Below are 17,610 nucleotides of genomic sequence, written 5' to 3' on the forward strand. Positions count from 1 at the left end.
CTTGGTGAATATGGTGAGCGAACTTGACGTAAGCCTTGTGAAATTTTTGCTTTGCCACTTAACTGCTATGTGGATTCAGGCAAAGAAGTTAAATTTGGGGAATCTTCAATTCCTCATCTGAAATCTAGGATGATAACAAGATTTAGCTCCAGGGGGTTGTTTAGAGGATTAAATGGGATAGAGCATGTGCCTGTACATAGTAAGGCATCCAATGCTAGGAGCTATCAATGTGGTGATCACTTATTCATATATACACTAGATACATAGTAATAGTTCCAGCACATAGCAAATGCCTAATCATTCTTAGCTGCTGTTATTTTTATTAATACTCAAAAATATTTTAAAAAATCATGGTGAATAGAATATAACCTTTTGAGTGACACTGAAATATGCTGTAACTGACTAAATGTATTTCTTTAGTGGATAGAGAAACTTCTTTTAAACTTCTTTATTCATTCTGTATTTTATTACTCAGGATTTCTCCTTTATCCTGAGAGGAGGTGTCTGGTAGAGCTTTGTGTTTTTTAATGGAGGTTACCATTTTAATTTTCCCATTGTGAAATTCTTGCTTGAATTTGTTGTTTGATGGACCCTGAAGTTGACCCAATGTATTTTATATTTACTTAGAACAAAGGATGTGTGTTTTCCCCTTTTTATTTTATTCCTCTAGAGCTGAAGTATTACGGCAATGCTGAATGTTCTTAAGAACCATAAAAGCTAAAATATATTGAGTGTTCTCTTGGTGCCAAGTATGAGAATAATTGTTTTCTATGTGTGAGCAATTTTCATCTTCAGAGAGCAACAATGTGCCTTCAGTATTTATTGCTAACCACTTCTATACATGAGAAAGTGGAGGTTGAAGAACCTATTAAATGAATGAATTGCTGTTGAATTCCAGAACCAGTGAACTTAACTGTAAGAGAGTTATCTTTAAAATAGTGTCAATAATACTTGTGTGTCCACCCTGAGATTCAGCAAACCTTCCCTCCCTGTTTTACTCTCCTAGACTGGAAGCTCCTTGAAGGTAGGAACAATATTTCATTCCTCTTTGAATCTTTCCCTTTTGATGTGACTAGTACATGGTGAATTCTCAAAACAGAAAAAAGGTTCATTGAGTCCTTGTACAGTGATTTTACAGCTCCTATCTTTATCAGTACTCTGATAAAATTACTGCATATGATTTCTAAAAGCAAGTTACTGCTGTTCTTTGGGTGGGGGGTGTAAATGGAGACCATGCAATCATTCTTAAGGTCCCAGATCATAGAAAATTATCTGGAACCAAAACCTCAAGTAGGGAAAAGAAAAATTTGATGCCTAAAACTTCATTTCCAAGGTAGCGGTTGATTAACTCTCAAATCATACCATGTGTCCAGTGTCCAGTAATGGGCAGTCTGTGATGTGTGAACGAATTTAATTGTGGGCCCAGATGTTACTTGCAGGAGTAATTTGTCTGTGATTGGAGGAGGTGGTCCCACACAGATCAGTTGGGAAGGAGAAAATTATAGTGTTGTGTTGAAAGAAATCACTGCCAGAGAAAGGGTAGCTGTACTTTCTGCCAGGAAGGCAGGGGGTTTGATGGCATTAAAGAGGAATGCATACCGTATATGTGTCCCCTTCTCTAAACATAACCAGGTCCCCACCTTCCAGGACATCAGGAAAAACAAAGAACAAATATGAGCCACTTGAGGAAGAAATGACTGTGTTTTGTCTCAAGTGGAGAAAACTCGAAGCTAAGGTCACCCTCAAATTTTGCCCAAGCAAACAAAAAAGTGTGACATTTGATCCTAGAATTTTATTTTATTTATGATAATGATGTTACCACATCTGGATTTTTTTTTTTGCAAGTATTGTAACTCCAGTTGCTATAGGAAGTACAACAAGCTGCTTCCCACAATGAGTAATCTCCTAGACCAGGGAAGATATGTCCAAACCTATCTTTTGATGCAGGGCTCAAATGCTATCTCCAGGACTCTGCTTTTCTCTTGATTTCCTAGAGGCCTGGTCCTCAATTCTGCCTCCTTTGTCAGACTTCATATACTCAGTTACTGCAGCAGTCCCAGATCCTGAATTCTCTGATTCACTTCCCAGAAGGAAAGTTATGGTCTCTTTCCAAGACTCCTAGGCAAGTCTCACTGCTGTGATTGAGTGAGTGGCTCTATCTCCATGCCAATCACTATTGTCAGAAGTGGGGTATAATACATGATGACTAATGCCTGGAATTCATGCTTTCCTCAGAAATCCATGACTTAAGAGTTAGCAAAACAGAGATCTGTGATAAATATTAACACCCTCTGCTATGGCTGTTTATTGAGAGCTATTTGTCAGGAATTGCCTGATACCTCCAAAGTCTCTTTTTAATTACTTAAGAAAGCATTTACTGATGTCCTTCCATCATAAGCAAAAGCAAACATGCTCCCCAATCACAGTTGAGAAAGTGTCGTAAGGCAGGTATCACCATCTGTACATGCAGCAACTGAAACTTCTTTGAATTAAATTGGGTTCCTACAGCATCACAATTCCTAAGTGAGAAACAGAAATCCAAACCTAAATCTGTTCCCATAGCCCATGTTCTGAACTAAGATGCTTGTCACTAACCTAAAATGCCCTGCTTTGGGGAATCATCTGCCCCAGGCTAGTATGTTTACCTGTGACCATGGCCTCTCACAATGAAGATTATCTCATCAAGAAGAAAGGGACAGAATGTGTAAAAGATTCAAGGAACCTGTATCCTCTACCAGCTATATCACATACTAAGCAATCAATATGAAATTCTTCTGGACTCTTAATGATAAGTCACCACAAAATGACCAACTAATTTTTATAAATGTGCTTTTATTCAATATTATGTCTCCTCGGTGCTTTAACAATAGCCACCAATTTGATTTTAGACATTTGGTCCTGTAAGAACGTCTTGGCAGTTCCTTTGATAAGAACAGCATTTTCAATTCTCTCTGGCTTCCAAAAGTATACAACAGGTTACTTTTTACCACCAATAAGGGCATGGAAGCTCAGAGAGGTCAAATGACTTACCCACAGTTGCTCAGCTTGTCAAAGGTGGAGCAGAAGCTTGCACCACCTATTTTAACCTCTGCATGACTGTTTCCAGAATGTCTTGCATCCATCATGACTTTGGTCATAAACTTAGCAACTTCTTTTAAATACCTATTCTAGTCTCATCTGAAGCAACATTACTTGTTGCTGATGTTGGCTGAATGTGTGTTTTCTAAAGTACATTTCATGAACACAAATTGGTCAAAATTTTAAAGTCTATCCATGAATCTCCTAATTGCTCATGCACCATCAGCAGTAGTAGCTCACACAGTGAGAATCTAGCTGTGCTATGTCATGGTTTCCCCAGTTGACTGTAATTTTAGGACCAAGGCTTAGGTTCACAGGCAGGCAACAGGCAATTTCCGTGGAAAGATTTCATGGTTTTTCCTTCCACAAAGAGATAGACTAACATCAGTTGAAGGAGATGTGATCATTTTCAGTTCCTTTCCACCCAGTGTTGACCTTCCCAATCCAATCCTTTTCCCAGTTCTGCTCTCTTCCTGGCTTTACTTGTGGGTGACACTTCTTGCTAACCCACTTTTCTTGCCCCACCAATGCTTGAGGACGTTTATTGTTTTGTGACCTGCAGGAGTTTTTGTGGTGTTCCGGTGTTCTTCCACAATGGTTGTCACCCAATTTATTGTTCAAGTTGAAAAGCATCTGTTTTGCAGAACGATTTCAACAAGGAAGCTATTGCCACCTTCACTTTGTTAATTAACTTCCCATAAGTTTTCCTACTGATTTCTGAAGTTCTGCTACCCTTGTAAGCCACTTAAGGATGAAATTCAGATCCCAACGTGCATTTTCATCCCTAGTTACATGGTAGGAAGGATTAAGCAAACTACCTAATACCTCTCTGTTTTAGCACAGAGAATAGGAGGAAGAGAAGCAACCCATTGCATAAACACATTCCTTCCCAAATAGTCAAGCTCTTAGAGGCGGCTCATTTGTTTTTACCATTTAACAATGAAATTAAGGGAGTCTGTGTTTGTCCTCATAGCTATTCTTGGCTTCCATGATGCCCAGAGAGATTGAGGATATTGGATGATAGTGTGTCTTCTCAGGGAAAGAGGTTACATGTTCATATTCTGTTTTTTATTCTTTCTCATGAGAGTATTTATCCAACTGCAAGACAGCACTTCAACTTTTCCCCAACTACACATCGATGTTACCAGCTTGCTAAATGCCACTGTTGACTACAGACAGAGTTGACGTCCTTTCTCATACCATACCAAACTTCAAATCTGTTGCACAAATCTGATGCTTAGGCCCTAGACCGACCAATAAAACCAAGATCTGAGAACAGAACCCCAGCAGGCTTTTGAACACTCGCCAAGTGCCTCTATTGTGCTCACAGACTAGAAGGCCTCTTTTCCACTGCCCTCAGATTCCAGAGTTTCTATACTGTCATGAATAGATGCAATCAGGCGGGACTGGGGTTGAATCCCTACCCCATTTAGGAGCTTTGACCTGGGGCTGTGGACTCAGCATTTCTAAGCCTTAGATCTTCCTTAGGCTTATCAAGATGAGAATGACTCAAGGAGATTATTCCTGGGCTGTGCAGCCCAATTCTGCTACAAAGATGAGCTAATTGGTCTCTCTGCCTGGATTGTCTCCTCTGCTCAGTTCTTATCTTACACCAATAATTTTCTTAAAGCATTACACCCATGCCCATTAAGAAAGAAAAGCAGCCTCTGACCTCTGGATGTAACTCTGTTGTTAGGAGCTGGCCTGGAGCTCCAAACTGCCCGTGATGTCCTCCTGTCAGACATACATCAGCTCACTAAATATTGACATCAGACAAGGTCACTCTGTGATCATGAGGAACTGAGACAGAAAACCAAACTACTTCCTAATGTTGACTAAGGATAAAACCAGCTCACTGTAAACAAAATACTACCCTGCCCGCAACTGTTGTTATAAGCAACAGCTGCATCTACCTATCACAGCTATAGCCTCATTCTAGTCTTTCCTTCTAAAAAACATTTAAGATAGTCTATTGTAAATTAAGCTGCCTCTCTGACAACCTAAAGTGAATCCCTTTGCTTTCAGTTCCAAAGATCAGGCTATGCTGAAATCCTTTCTAACCTTCTCACTGAGACACCCTGTTTGCCCATGGTATGTACTCCCAGCAACAAGTAATAAACCCAACCTAGTTACACATGTGTACCTGGTGAACTTGGTGTGAAAGGCATCAGCAGCTCTTTTTTATTCAAAGTCTTGGAATCCCACTGATTTAAGAACCCAAGGAGTATTAAATCATCTTTACTTTGCTCTGCAAAATCTTCTAGATTTTTTTTCCCTTCCTCCTTCTGTTTCCTATGAAATCCCATTTCTCTTCATTTCCTGGCATGGCCTTTAGGGATGTTCAGTCAATTTCTCACTCAACAATGCTTTTCTCTTGCTCTGAGTCATCTCTGACTGCTTCCTCCTTTAAGTCAGTCTGAAACAAACACTTGAGCACTTACTATGTTAATTAAAATTATGCCATTCCCAAAGAGCCATAAGTTGGTTCATTACATTGGACAACAAAACATGAAGTAGGTGCTATTATTAATCCAACTGACAGGTGAGAAAACAGAGGCACTGGAAATGGGTTCTCATTCATAGTTAGTGGCAGCATCAAGATGAAGGAATATTCTGATGTTCGGCTTCCAAAAAGAGTTCCTGGTGCTTTGCCCGGCTTTAAATCTTTGGCTACTGAAAACTTTCCTTTATGGTCCCCAAAATATTGCACCTATGTTAATATTATTGTGTATTCTCAAGTGTATCTTGCCTTCTTTCATTCATAGAGTTCTGTTTGCCACCAAATTCAAGCAGTTGTATGAAGCTTATCAAAGTTATCTTTGAATTCCTATTAAGTCACATAAATTTTCTGTTGCTCCAAAATGATAAGAACTTGCGCGAGTCCAACCTGCTTTATTAAAGACTTGCAGGTCCAAATATGAACACCCAATGCTCTTAAATTGAATTAAAGATGCTTCACACACAGCAGGTGAATTAAAGATGTTTCACACACCCAGGCTTTATAAAACACTTCAAGAACCTCCCTGAATTTGCAGGTGGCAGTTCTATGCCAGATTAACTGATCACTTGGTTAAAGATAAATGATTCCCAGATTCCTTTGGTAAGTTCAGAATCTGATAAGACAGTGGGTGGTGATGTTCTTTTGGGAAGCCCGCCATCAAAATATTTCTTCATCCTGATGCTGCCACTCACTGTGATTTCCAGTGCCTCTTTTCTGACCTGTCAGTTGGATTCATAATAGCACCTACTTCAAGTTTTGTTGTCCAATGTAATGTAAAAGAAGGTGATCTTTTCTTTTTATTGAAGCAAACAAATGTGAATGCTTCTGCATAGCATACTTGTTGGGGATTCATTTATTTTATACTGTTTTGGGGTGGAGTTTGGTGATATTTGTCTTGAAGGCACACTACTCAACCACTGAGCTCCCACCATTACGGATGGGGCTTATATCCCAAGGGGGAAGTTTTCAAGTGAGGTTGAAATGGAACCTTCTCAGATGGGAATGAAACCATATTAATGAAAGTGAAGAGTCTAGAGTGAGAAGAACCCTAGAACATCAATGGAAGCACAGGACACGGGCTTAGTCTTTGGGGATCCTGGGATCTAGGATTCTGAGAGGCTAAACAGTTACTGATGGATCTAAACTGACATCAGGTTACTTTCCACTTTTGCATGACAGGAACAAAACTGTGTTTGTAGCCTTCTTCTGACTAAGAAACATTCATTCTGTCTTTGCACCTTTAGGGTCCCTCTCCCCTTTGTCTCTCAGAACTCCAAGCTTAATAGCTAGGGCTTTGGTGATGCTGCTGGGAGTGGATCTTTGGTTTGGAAAGAACAAGATTCAATCAAGGCAGAAAAAAAAAGGAATGGTGGTTAGGGGATTCCCCACCATCTGGGGACCCATAGCTAGGTATCACAAAAGTCCTTCGTTGGGAGTTGAGAGTGGGATAGAGGAGGAGGGGAGGAGTGATCATCAGTGTGCAGGACATAGATGAGGAAGAAAACATTTTCACTAAGTTTTGCAAACAAATGTGCTTTGAGAGCCACTCAAGGTTTGTTGTTTTCGTGGATTTTGTTGCTGGTCTACATTGCTTGACTGTCCAAGGGCCTGACCAGTTATAAACCCCATAACAGGGTGCCACCTATGCTTGGGTTTGCTCAGCCTGGGTCATGTTCAGAATATAAGGATTAATTCAGGGCACTGTGCCTGAAGAGACCTGTAGCCCATTTGAACACCACAGGAAGAATTGAGGGGTCAAAACCACCTCATCTTCAGAATATTTAAAAGAATCAGGAATGTTTAGGTTGAAGAACGTCAAGTCTTGGGATCACCCTCAGGACTCTTTTGAAAGATCTGGTGAGAAATGATATCTAATATCTGGATAGTTCTAGGGAAACCAGGGCCAGCAAGAAAAAGTCTCTCTCCTAATGAAAATAGATGTTACACCTCAACAAAGAGAACTTTCTGATAGTACAGGCCACAGATGGAAGAAAAATAAGTTGAAAGCAAATATTTAGGGAATGCAAAGATCCCAAATTTGAGTAATCATTGGGAGATGCCTGTCCCCCAAAGACTCTAATAAGTAGATCTAAGGAATATGTATTTATGTATTTTCCAGATGCAGTGTTAGATAAATAAATCCATATAATGGAATATTACTGAAACATCAGAGTCAGGTATACACTATAAAATGGATGTGTCCTGGAAACATTAAGCGAAAAGTTATTCATCTGTTGACCACATAGTATATGATCCCATTTATATGAAATGGCCCCAATACCTAAGTCTATAGAGACCTGTGGTTGGCTAGGACTGGGAGGCGTTGGGGGCTGGGGTTAGAATGGCAGTGATTGTTAATGGATTTCTTTGGGGGGTAATGAACTTGTTCTAAATGGGATGTGGTAACAGTTACTCACTTCTGAGAATATACTGGGAACACTAAATTATGTACCTAAAGTAGATAAACTGTATATGTGAATTATATCTCTATAAAGCTATTATTTTTCTTTTAAAAATTAATCCACATAACACTGCCTTCAGTGAAATTTTGGTACCATATCTCTACCCCAGTTTCAATTAGAGCTATCTGAGGATCTTTTATAAGGTACTAATAACCATGTCCCACTGCCCACAATTAAAATTCAATTGATACCACAATTACCAGTTTTCAAAAAGTTTCCCACATGAGTTTAACATGCCTCTTCGGTTAAGAATCTCAAGAACAGATAAACGTTTAAGTTCCCTTCTTTTGAGATGCTGAGTTCTCAAGTCTAACTGTATTTTAGTGTTTAGAAGCATGAGATTTCTGGGTCAGATACCTGGCTTAGCATGAGCTGTGTGATTTTGACCATGCTCTTGAGCCTGAGTCTTAATTTTTCTCATCTGTAAAATGGCACCTACCTCATAGTGCTTGTGTGAGGAGTAAATGACGTGTGTAATTGATTTAGTCTAGTGCCTGGTATGGAGTCAGAATTCGAGATTAAAGAAGACGAATGGTGGCAGTGCATGGGGTGGGGTGATCTGCACAAGGAAAAGAAATAGAGATTGGAATGTGGGAGGACTGGGTCTTTCTTAAGATGAAATACAGCCAAAACTGACCAGATTCACATGTTGGGTGTTTTGTGGACAAAGATGGTGGGATAAGAGTCAGTAGCAGTAAGACATATTCATATTTGAATACCCTAGGATTATAAAAAAAAGAACCAAAGTTCCTAACTTTAAAGATCCTCTTATACAATTGGATTTTAGATGGGGTTAAGCATAAGCACTATAATCCTTGCCACTGGCTGGATGAACTCAAAATCACAGGGGAAGGTGGAGCATATGTCTGAGAAACTTCTCCTTTGAGTATAGGTATATTTGTAGACTGGCAATGTTCTTAAATTTGTATATTTTTATTATCAACAAACCAACCTGGAATGTCATCAAGCATGAGGAAACAAGACCATAAATTGGGCTAGCTGGGGTTCCAGCCTCTATGACATATCTACACACAGAGAAAAATTAAATGGCACAAACTTTTTAAGATTCTAACTCTAGGAAAGGGGATCCATCAGAGGATCAGTTTCCTGTTGTTGCTTCTCTTTTTAATCCCCCCTCTCCCCACCCACACCAACCTAAAACAAAATCAGGACTCGTTATCCTATTAGTGTACTTTTGGCAGACCTGGACTCTGGCGAGGCTTTCCTGACCAGTTTACTGATTGGTGTTTATTACTAATCATCTGTGGTTGGAAACACAACCCAGGGAGGAGAAAGACCAGGGCAGCAGTGTGCAGTGACATTGTTAGGATTATCCACAGTGTTTTCTGTGGGAATCGCTCAACCCCAATCCACAACCACAACAGATGCCTTAGCACGCCAAATCCCAGCATTGGCAGGCAGGCCAGGCGGGCTTCCCTTAGCACTTGGCTGGGTTCCCTTTCCCTCTGCCTGGTGTCTGGAGCTCAGTGCTTGGCCAGGAGTAAAGGTGAGACAGACTGAGGAGGGAGGAGTTTGCTGCATTTGACAGCAGTGCTGGGATGTCATGTTTATCTGAATACACTGTAGAAAATCAAGAGATTGAATGAGTAAGGACATGGGCACCAAGATTAGGACCCTGGGGGAACATGAGATGGTGCATTCTGAGTTGTGATCTTCCTTGGTGTAATTTATAATCTCTTAGCATTTGGGTTTTCTGATGAAGAAATGTCCTCGTTCATGAAGAATTTGAGTGCCTACTCTGTGCCAGGTCCTTAGTGTAGAAGAAAAGCAGTTGCTAAACAAAACTAAGATTCGCGATTCAAACAAATGATAGAAGTATAATCTACACCTAAATCAGTGAGTTTGTAGCCACCACGCTGATGTTATAGGTACTCAGGAGATTCATAAACAGTGGGGATCTTAGGTGAATCTTACTGAATAGATATGATTATATCATTTTAGCCAAGTCTCTAGCTCAAATATTGCTGACTTTGCTAACATTGTCATTTCTTTGGAAATATGCCTTATAATAGTTTAATTTTTTCTTCAGCTTCTAAAAGTAAGAAATCCCTATTCTTAAACTCATTTGGGTAATATCATCATTTATCAGCCCAAAACAACCATGCTTAGTATTCTCATGTGAAAAAAAAAAAAAAAGGAATTGTAGACCAGGAACTCTTTTTTTTTTTTTCTTTATCTAAGGCTAGTAGATCTGCTCAGTATCTTGCAAATTCTGCCTGAAAGTCAGAGGCATAGTATTTAAATGGTGAGTATTCATTGTGAAAAGGTGGTTTCTTCCCTAAGTGAAATCTTCTATGTTTTGCCAAATCTGAAAGTATGAAATTAGAAAAAGACAGAGGATGAGATGATGGTGTTTTGTTTGATGCTTTACAAGCATGTGTGTTTAAAGGTTAACTAGTACCTTTTTATCTAGGAAGAAAATTCTATGAGAATTTATCATCCATGAGCACTGTGGCTCAGTGGTGAGAATGATTTTTGCTTAGTCATCATATTTTCAGCAAGTGTCTTTTATGTGCCAGTAATTAGGTGAAGAGACTAAAAAACAGGGATATAGAGGTGTTTAGTTGGGAGGGGGCAAATGACCCCCCTTAATAATGAAGTGTCATGTGCATATGCTGAGGATGCTAAAAAGGAAAGTACAGATGTCATGAGCTGCTAGAGCAAGGGCCCTAACATACTCTGGATAATGAGAAAAGTCTTCCATAATTTAACACCCTTGAAGCTCACAAAATATATTTGCAAGAGGGGGCCTCCGCTGGTGGCACAGTGGTTGACCGCTGGGCTGCGATGCTGCCCGCAGCCTCTGCTGCGCTGGTTTGGTACCTGGCAGCCGGTGAGGGTCCCACATAGTGCGACAGACCTCTCCTGCTGTGCCCGCTGCTCCCCTCAGCAGTGCATTTCGTCAGTCTGCCTGTTCTTCTCCCCACTCTGGCTATGGTGAATTCTCTCACCCTCCTGCGCTTCTGACTGTACCCAGTGCTTGTATAAATAAATAAATAAATCTTTAAAAATATATATTTGCAAGAAGGCAAGGGGTTCAGTCTGGTCCATGATAGAGAGCATTCCAGCAACCTTGGTCAGTTCAGGACTGGTGTTCCAACTGTTTAGCATAACCACTCACACTGGGGCTGTTTTGAAATGCTGAGATGTTGGTGCTATGAGCATGAATACATAGTGAATCTGGAAAATTGCATACTTGTGTGGCCAATTGGCCTTTTAACTGATCTTCCTCAGAAGAGAATGTCACTTCCTGGAGATCTTTTGCTGGAGTCCAACCCTTCACCCTTTGATGTATGGAGTTGCTTTGGATCTAGTTAAGGGGATACCAGAAATTCCAGTCTCTTTGCATAAAGGGATATAAAAAGCATCAGATAGCCTTTCCGAGTGGTTGTGGCAAAAAGATTAATCATCATTTATGCTCTGTACATTGGGAGATGTCTGATGTGAATTCGACAACTGAAATCAAATGAATAATTCAGCACGTGGATCAATCGCATCATCTCACTTGCCATGTTACTGCTATTTTTATGTAATTGCAAAGTGAAAAATAAATTGATGTCATAAATAAACAACTGTCTTTTGATATGAAATAGGCCCTAACATTTTTAGAACTATTCTATTTTCTGGTACCTTTCTGAAGTTTTCTATACAATTAAAAATGTGCCTTTATTAAAACATAGGGAGACAAATCTCGATGTTTTTTGTTTTTTTTTTTTTTTTACTCTCAGTGTTGAGAGAAAAATAATGTGGAAGGATCAAGCATCCGATCTCTTCTTCTAAGACCAGTTATTTGCTGATCTTGTTCTGGAAGTTACTGCTCATGAGAAGGCTCTCACTGTCGATTGGATGGTGTGACAGTACAACTGAGTCTGCAAACAAACAAATACCAAGCTTAATTCCTTTCATGTTAATATTTTAAAGTTGATTATATGACTGGACACTGTCTAGAAGTATACACTTATTTATAAATCTATCCTTGATTAAGTAAATAGTAATTAATAATCCATCCTTGTCACCATTTTATGCCTCTCTAAAGAAAAACACAAAGCATGTGTTAGGTAATCTCCTATCTTAGGTAGTGAACAATCATCACTGTGATAATTAGTGTTCCAACCCTCATATGTTCATAACAGTACAAACAAATAATACATTTAACTGTGTAATCACTGGCCTTTTCTTTCCTAAGGATATTTATTAATGCCCTCCCTTGGTCAGAAATACTGCTTGTTGGAATTGTTACTGGAACTTATTCTCTGGGTGGGAAATATAAAATCTCTGCATCTTAAACTTACTATAAAAACTCAAAACACATTATTTATTAGCCTGTGATCCAAGGACAAGCTCTAACTATAGTTTTGAAAATATGTGTTATCAATAAAATTCATGAATCTCTAGCATGTTGTCAGCTGTATCTACCCTTCACATGGTAATTTTATATCTTTAAACATCTTATCTCTGAAGCTCTTTGAACTTCATTTGAACATCAATTAGACCCACATCAATATATGCTGTCTTAGAATAGAAATTCCCTTGGGGTCAAGCAGGCTATCTGGATAATATATCATGTCTAACAGCACACTAGGTAGAGTTAGTAGTAATAACAAAACAACCACAGATTATAGCATGATTTAGCGAGCACAGCCTACTCTCTCTTTTCAGATAATTACCCTTCTCTTTTGTTCATTCTCAGAATTTAAAACACAGTGGGTTCTTAAAGCCAAATATAATTTAAAATAAACTCTTGCATTCTCCTTTCCCAGCTCAGATCTGGGAAGGGACAAGAGCTAAGTGGGAAAGAATTAGACCTTTTGAACTCTGGGGGGAAAGCAGAGGGAGTGTGAAGGCTTCTGATGTTTCTCATCCGGACTCGGTTTGCATCCCTGAGATGCTGGTGTTCTTGACTATGTCTTTCAATCCGGCCTAGCATGTTTGTGCAGCCAAATGTCATTTCATAGGAAAAATCAAACTCGATTTGGTGAGATTTCTAGAGAAGAATGAATCCAATCTGGGGTGGAATTGACAAAGCATACCGATTAAAACAAATACAATGGGGTGCCCTGTGCCTGCGATTGTAGTGTCTAAAGATGATTGCTTTCAGAGAAATACAATGGTCTTAGCTCAGAGGTGACAAAACATATTCTCTTTCCCTTTTCTCTTGGTAGAACTTCCTTTCAGAAGGGAAATGAATCTCTATTATGTTCCAGTGATCGGGGAGGAAAGACAACCTTCTGCCAGAGCTGCACAGCAGAGGGTATTAGTAATATTGACTGAACAAATTGAATTCATGGGACTGATAGATTCAACACTTCACACTCAAAGGAGTGCCGTGATTTTGTAAAGTGCATGTTTATCTGATCCTCTATTGTTTTGGGAAGGACCAACCCAAGTGACTTTTGTAGCCTGGTGGTAGATAGATAGACCCAAGAACCAGGGAGTACTGCAGTGCAAGTTGAGCACTGAACAGCTGCCAGTCATCCCTTGCTTAGATTATGATACAAATGTCACCCTCCAAGTAAAATGCAAGATCTTCACAAGAGTATCAGCAGCCCAAGTAGTTCTCATTCAGATCTGCTCCACATCATCACTGAGTTGTTTGTTAGCCTCCCCTCAGTGTAAGAACCCAAAAAGATAAAATTACTAGAGTGAGTGATGTTTTACAACAAAAAAATAACACATCCATTGTACCACAGTGCCAAATCCATTTTAGGTACTCAGTAAATACGTATCAAAAGTATAATTTTATGTTGTATGTGCCGGTGAATCTGTCTCCTTAAGCCATAATTCTATGGGAATATATCATCTGTCATGTTCATCTTTGTAACCTAAGCACACCAGATAGTGGCCAACATTGAGTATCATCCAATTACTATTTGCTGAATGAATTAAAAATGTGTAAACCTAAGCCTCCAATGACAAACGAGTGGATAAAGATGATGTGGTCTATATACACAATGAAATACTATGCAGCTATAAAGAAAGATGAACTCTTGCCATTTGTGGCAAAGTGGATGGAACTAGAGGAGATGATGCTAAGTGAAATAAGTTAGAAGGAGAAAGACAAATACTGATGATTAGAGAAAGAAAACAAAGGAGCACCAAAACAAAACTAGAAATCTGACTGTAAAATTGATGCTATGGGGAGAAGGAGAGAGCAAAGTCAGGAGGGGACCAATGGGCTATAGTGGAGGATTGTGGGTGCTTTGTTGATGGGCATGGTATGGTAACGCACATCTGAAGAGGTGTGAACCTGCACCCCTAAATCATATACATTGCTGTAAACCTGCATTAGTTGCCTCAGTGATACATATAATTAAAAAAAGTGGTAAACCATTCCCTAAGAAGGTCCACATCATCAACCTTCCCATCTTACATATGTGGAAACAGGCTATCATAGAGGACTAAGGTGTGGCATTGCAGCCCCACATTCTTCTAGTCAGGGTTACTGAACTAAGTAAGACCTGGAGAGCGTTTTTCCTCTGAACCGCTCTCTTTTGGCTCATGCATAACCTATCACTTTCAGCAAGTTGTTCTGGATTCTTGCACTGAGAGATACTGAGGGACATAGTCAAGCAAAACTCACCATCTTGATTACTATGAAGATGATTTTTAATACACAAGTAAAGGCCTACTTAGAAAGTTTCAGATAAATTTCTCAGTCCTCTGAGCTATTAAACCTTGATGCCAGGCCTCCTCTGGTGGCTCAGCGGTTGAGCGCTGGGCTGCGAAGCTGCCCGCAGCCTCTACAGCACCAGTTCAATCCCCGACCACCAGGCAAGGGTCCCACATGGCGCGCAGGCCTCTCCTGCCGCCCGCTGCTCCCCTCAGCAGTGTATTTCGTCAGTCTGGCTGTTCTGTTCCCCGCTCTGGCTCTGGTGAATTCTCTCACCCTCCCACACTTCTGACTGTACCCAGTGCTTGTATAAATAAATAAATCTTTAAAAAAAAAAACAAAAAACTTGATGCCTACAGAATAATATAATGTGATTTAAGGGTGAGGTTTTTTGCTTTTATTTTCAAATAGAATAGACTTTATTTTTTAGATGTTTTAAGTTCACAGCAAAATTGAGTGGAAGGTACAGAGATTTCCCACATGTCTCCTGCATTCCCCACAGTCTCTGTTCCCACCAGAATCGTACCTGTGTTACAGTCCTTCAGTGTCATCATCATCCAAAGTCCTTGGTTTATATTAGGATTCACTCTTGCATTGTAACTTCTGTGGGTTTAGACAAATGTAGAATCGCATGTACCCACCAATTTAGTGTCATACAGAGTAATTTTACTAACCTAAAACCCTGTGTGCTCAGTCTGCTCATCCTTCCTCTTCCCATGTCCTCTGGCAATCATGGCATTTTTTATTTTCTCCATAGTTTTGTGCGATTTCCCCCCATAAAATTGGGATATACAGTGTATAGATGTAATACGTGTTTAAATTTCCTTCATATCTTTTCATGACTTGATAACTCATCTCTTTTTAGTGCTGAAAAACCTTCCTTTTTCTAACTGGACCACAGTTTAGGTATCGATTCACCTACTTGGTTATTTCCAAGCTTTGACAATTATAAATCATGTTACTAAAAGCATTTTGTACAGGTGCTTGGCAGATAAGTTTTTAACTTCTTTGGGCAAATAAGAGAAGCATAAGTGCTGAATCCTACGGTAAGAGTATGGGTGGGCTTTTCACTTTATGAACATCCATCCCATCAGTAACTCATTGCCATTGCTTATTCCACTTGAAGAGTCAAATCCTTGTGTCAAATCAGCTTTAGTCATTATATATCAGTGTGTGTTTTTATTTCTGACCTTATAATTCTGTCTTACCATGATGCTTCATTATCACGTTCGATGTGCTATTATACTCTGTCTTTAATTTTATCACTAAGAAATAACTAGTAAATAACTCCCATAGCAGCAAAATCTATGGGAGTGGTTCAGGGAGTAAGAGACCCTTGCTTCAAATTCCAGCTCTATTTACTGGTTGTGTGACCTTGAGTAAGTTATTAAACTCAGTTTCTTCATCCACAAAATAGGGTGACAATATCAACTATCTTAAGGATTTGTTAGGATTAAAAGAGAAAATCTGTGTGAAGCACTCATCCCGCGAATCCAAGGCATGTTACTGTTTTATTTCCTGTTTCACTTCCATCCCTACTTCCTATTCCATCTACTCCCTCGATGTCCTAGAAGGGGGCCTTTCAACCTCAGTACAGTTGACATTTAGAGCCCAGTAATTCTTTACTGTGTGTCTGTCCTATGGACTGTAGAATGTTGAGCAGTACCTGTGGACTCTACCCACTAGAAGCCATAAAAATATCTCCAGTAGTTACCAAAGTCTCCTTGGGGGACAAAATTATCCCTGATTGAAAACCCCTGTTTGGAAGCCTCCTGTTGGTGCCTATTGATTGGGACCTTTTTCTCTCCACTCATTCTCTGTCAAGTCCCATTTACCCTGACCAGGCCATGTGGCATTGGCTTCATTTTTTTTTTTTTTTAATTTTTGCATAGAAGAACTGGAATGTAGGGCAGAGATGTGAGGGTGGGTGTGAGAGGATTCACCAGAGACAGTAGGGAGCAGAGCAGGTGGATTTACTGAAATATACTGCTAAGGGGTGCAACAGGCGAGACAGGAGACGTCTCCTGTGCCATGTGGCTTAGCTCCCTGCCTGGGGATCAACCTCAGACCGTAGCAGTGTTAGTGCTGAAAGTTAACCCCTAGGCCACAAGGGAGGCCCTGCATTTATTTTCTTTAAATCCAGACTTAGAGGCCCACTTGGAATCCTTTCTCCACTAATCATAGAGCAAACTTTTATTACCAGCCCTATCCTTTGTCCTTGGAGTGAGCACCATGTATACATCCCTTGAAGGGATGGCCATGTACATAGTTCACTAGGTCATGTCCCAGTGGCAACAGACAACTGGTGACACCCCAACTCCCCAGGCCCATACTATACTTTCAGGATGAAAACACAAGATGTATGCTTTGACACAGGACTTTTCTTTGTCAACATTTCAAAGTCTGTAAAACTATGAATACATACCAATAGAGTGTTAAGTAGGTGAAAGTTCAGTGATTCATCCTTTGTAAAATTGAAATTACGTGAAATCAGAACGTGCTTAGAAAAACTACAATATATGACAATTGTCAGAGGAGAGAGTGATTAGTTTTTTCTAGAAAGAGGCAGATGGCCTGGTTCATGCTGTAGGAGTGATAACTGATAAGAGGCTAAGGGAATGCCCCTCTTGCTTCCATTTGCATTTCCATGTGGGGCTACAATGTGCTGAGCAAAGTTATGAGTAATAGGGATTAATGCTGGTAAGAATGAAACCTGAATATTTTCCATGAGCAAACTGAAAGATATTTGGAAACAAACAGGGCAGGGAATGTTCCCTTTAATAAACAAAACCAAACTCATATTAAAAACAAAGTTCTGGGTCCATGATGATTGGGGAATTTTGCCATGACCAGCACTGGAGTAAAAAAAGCTTGGATAGCGTTGATTACGATTTGGAGGTAGATTCCCAAGACTCGTGTTGATGATAGGAAATGTATGA

Source organism: Talpa europaea (assembly GCF_964194135.1).
Source record: "Talpa europaea genome assembly, chromosome: 9".
Classification (NCBI taxonomy): domain Eukaryota; kingdom Metazoa; phylum Chordata; class Mammalia; order Eulipotyphla; family Talpidae; genus Talpa; species Talpa europaea.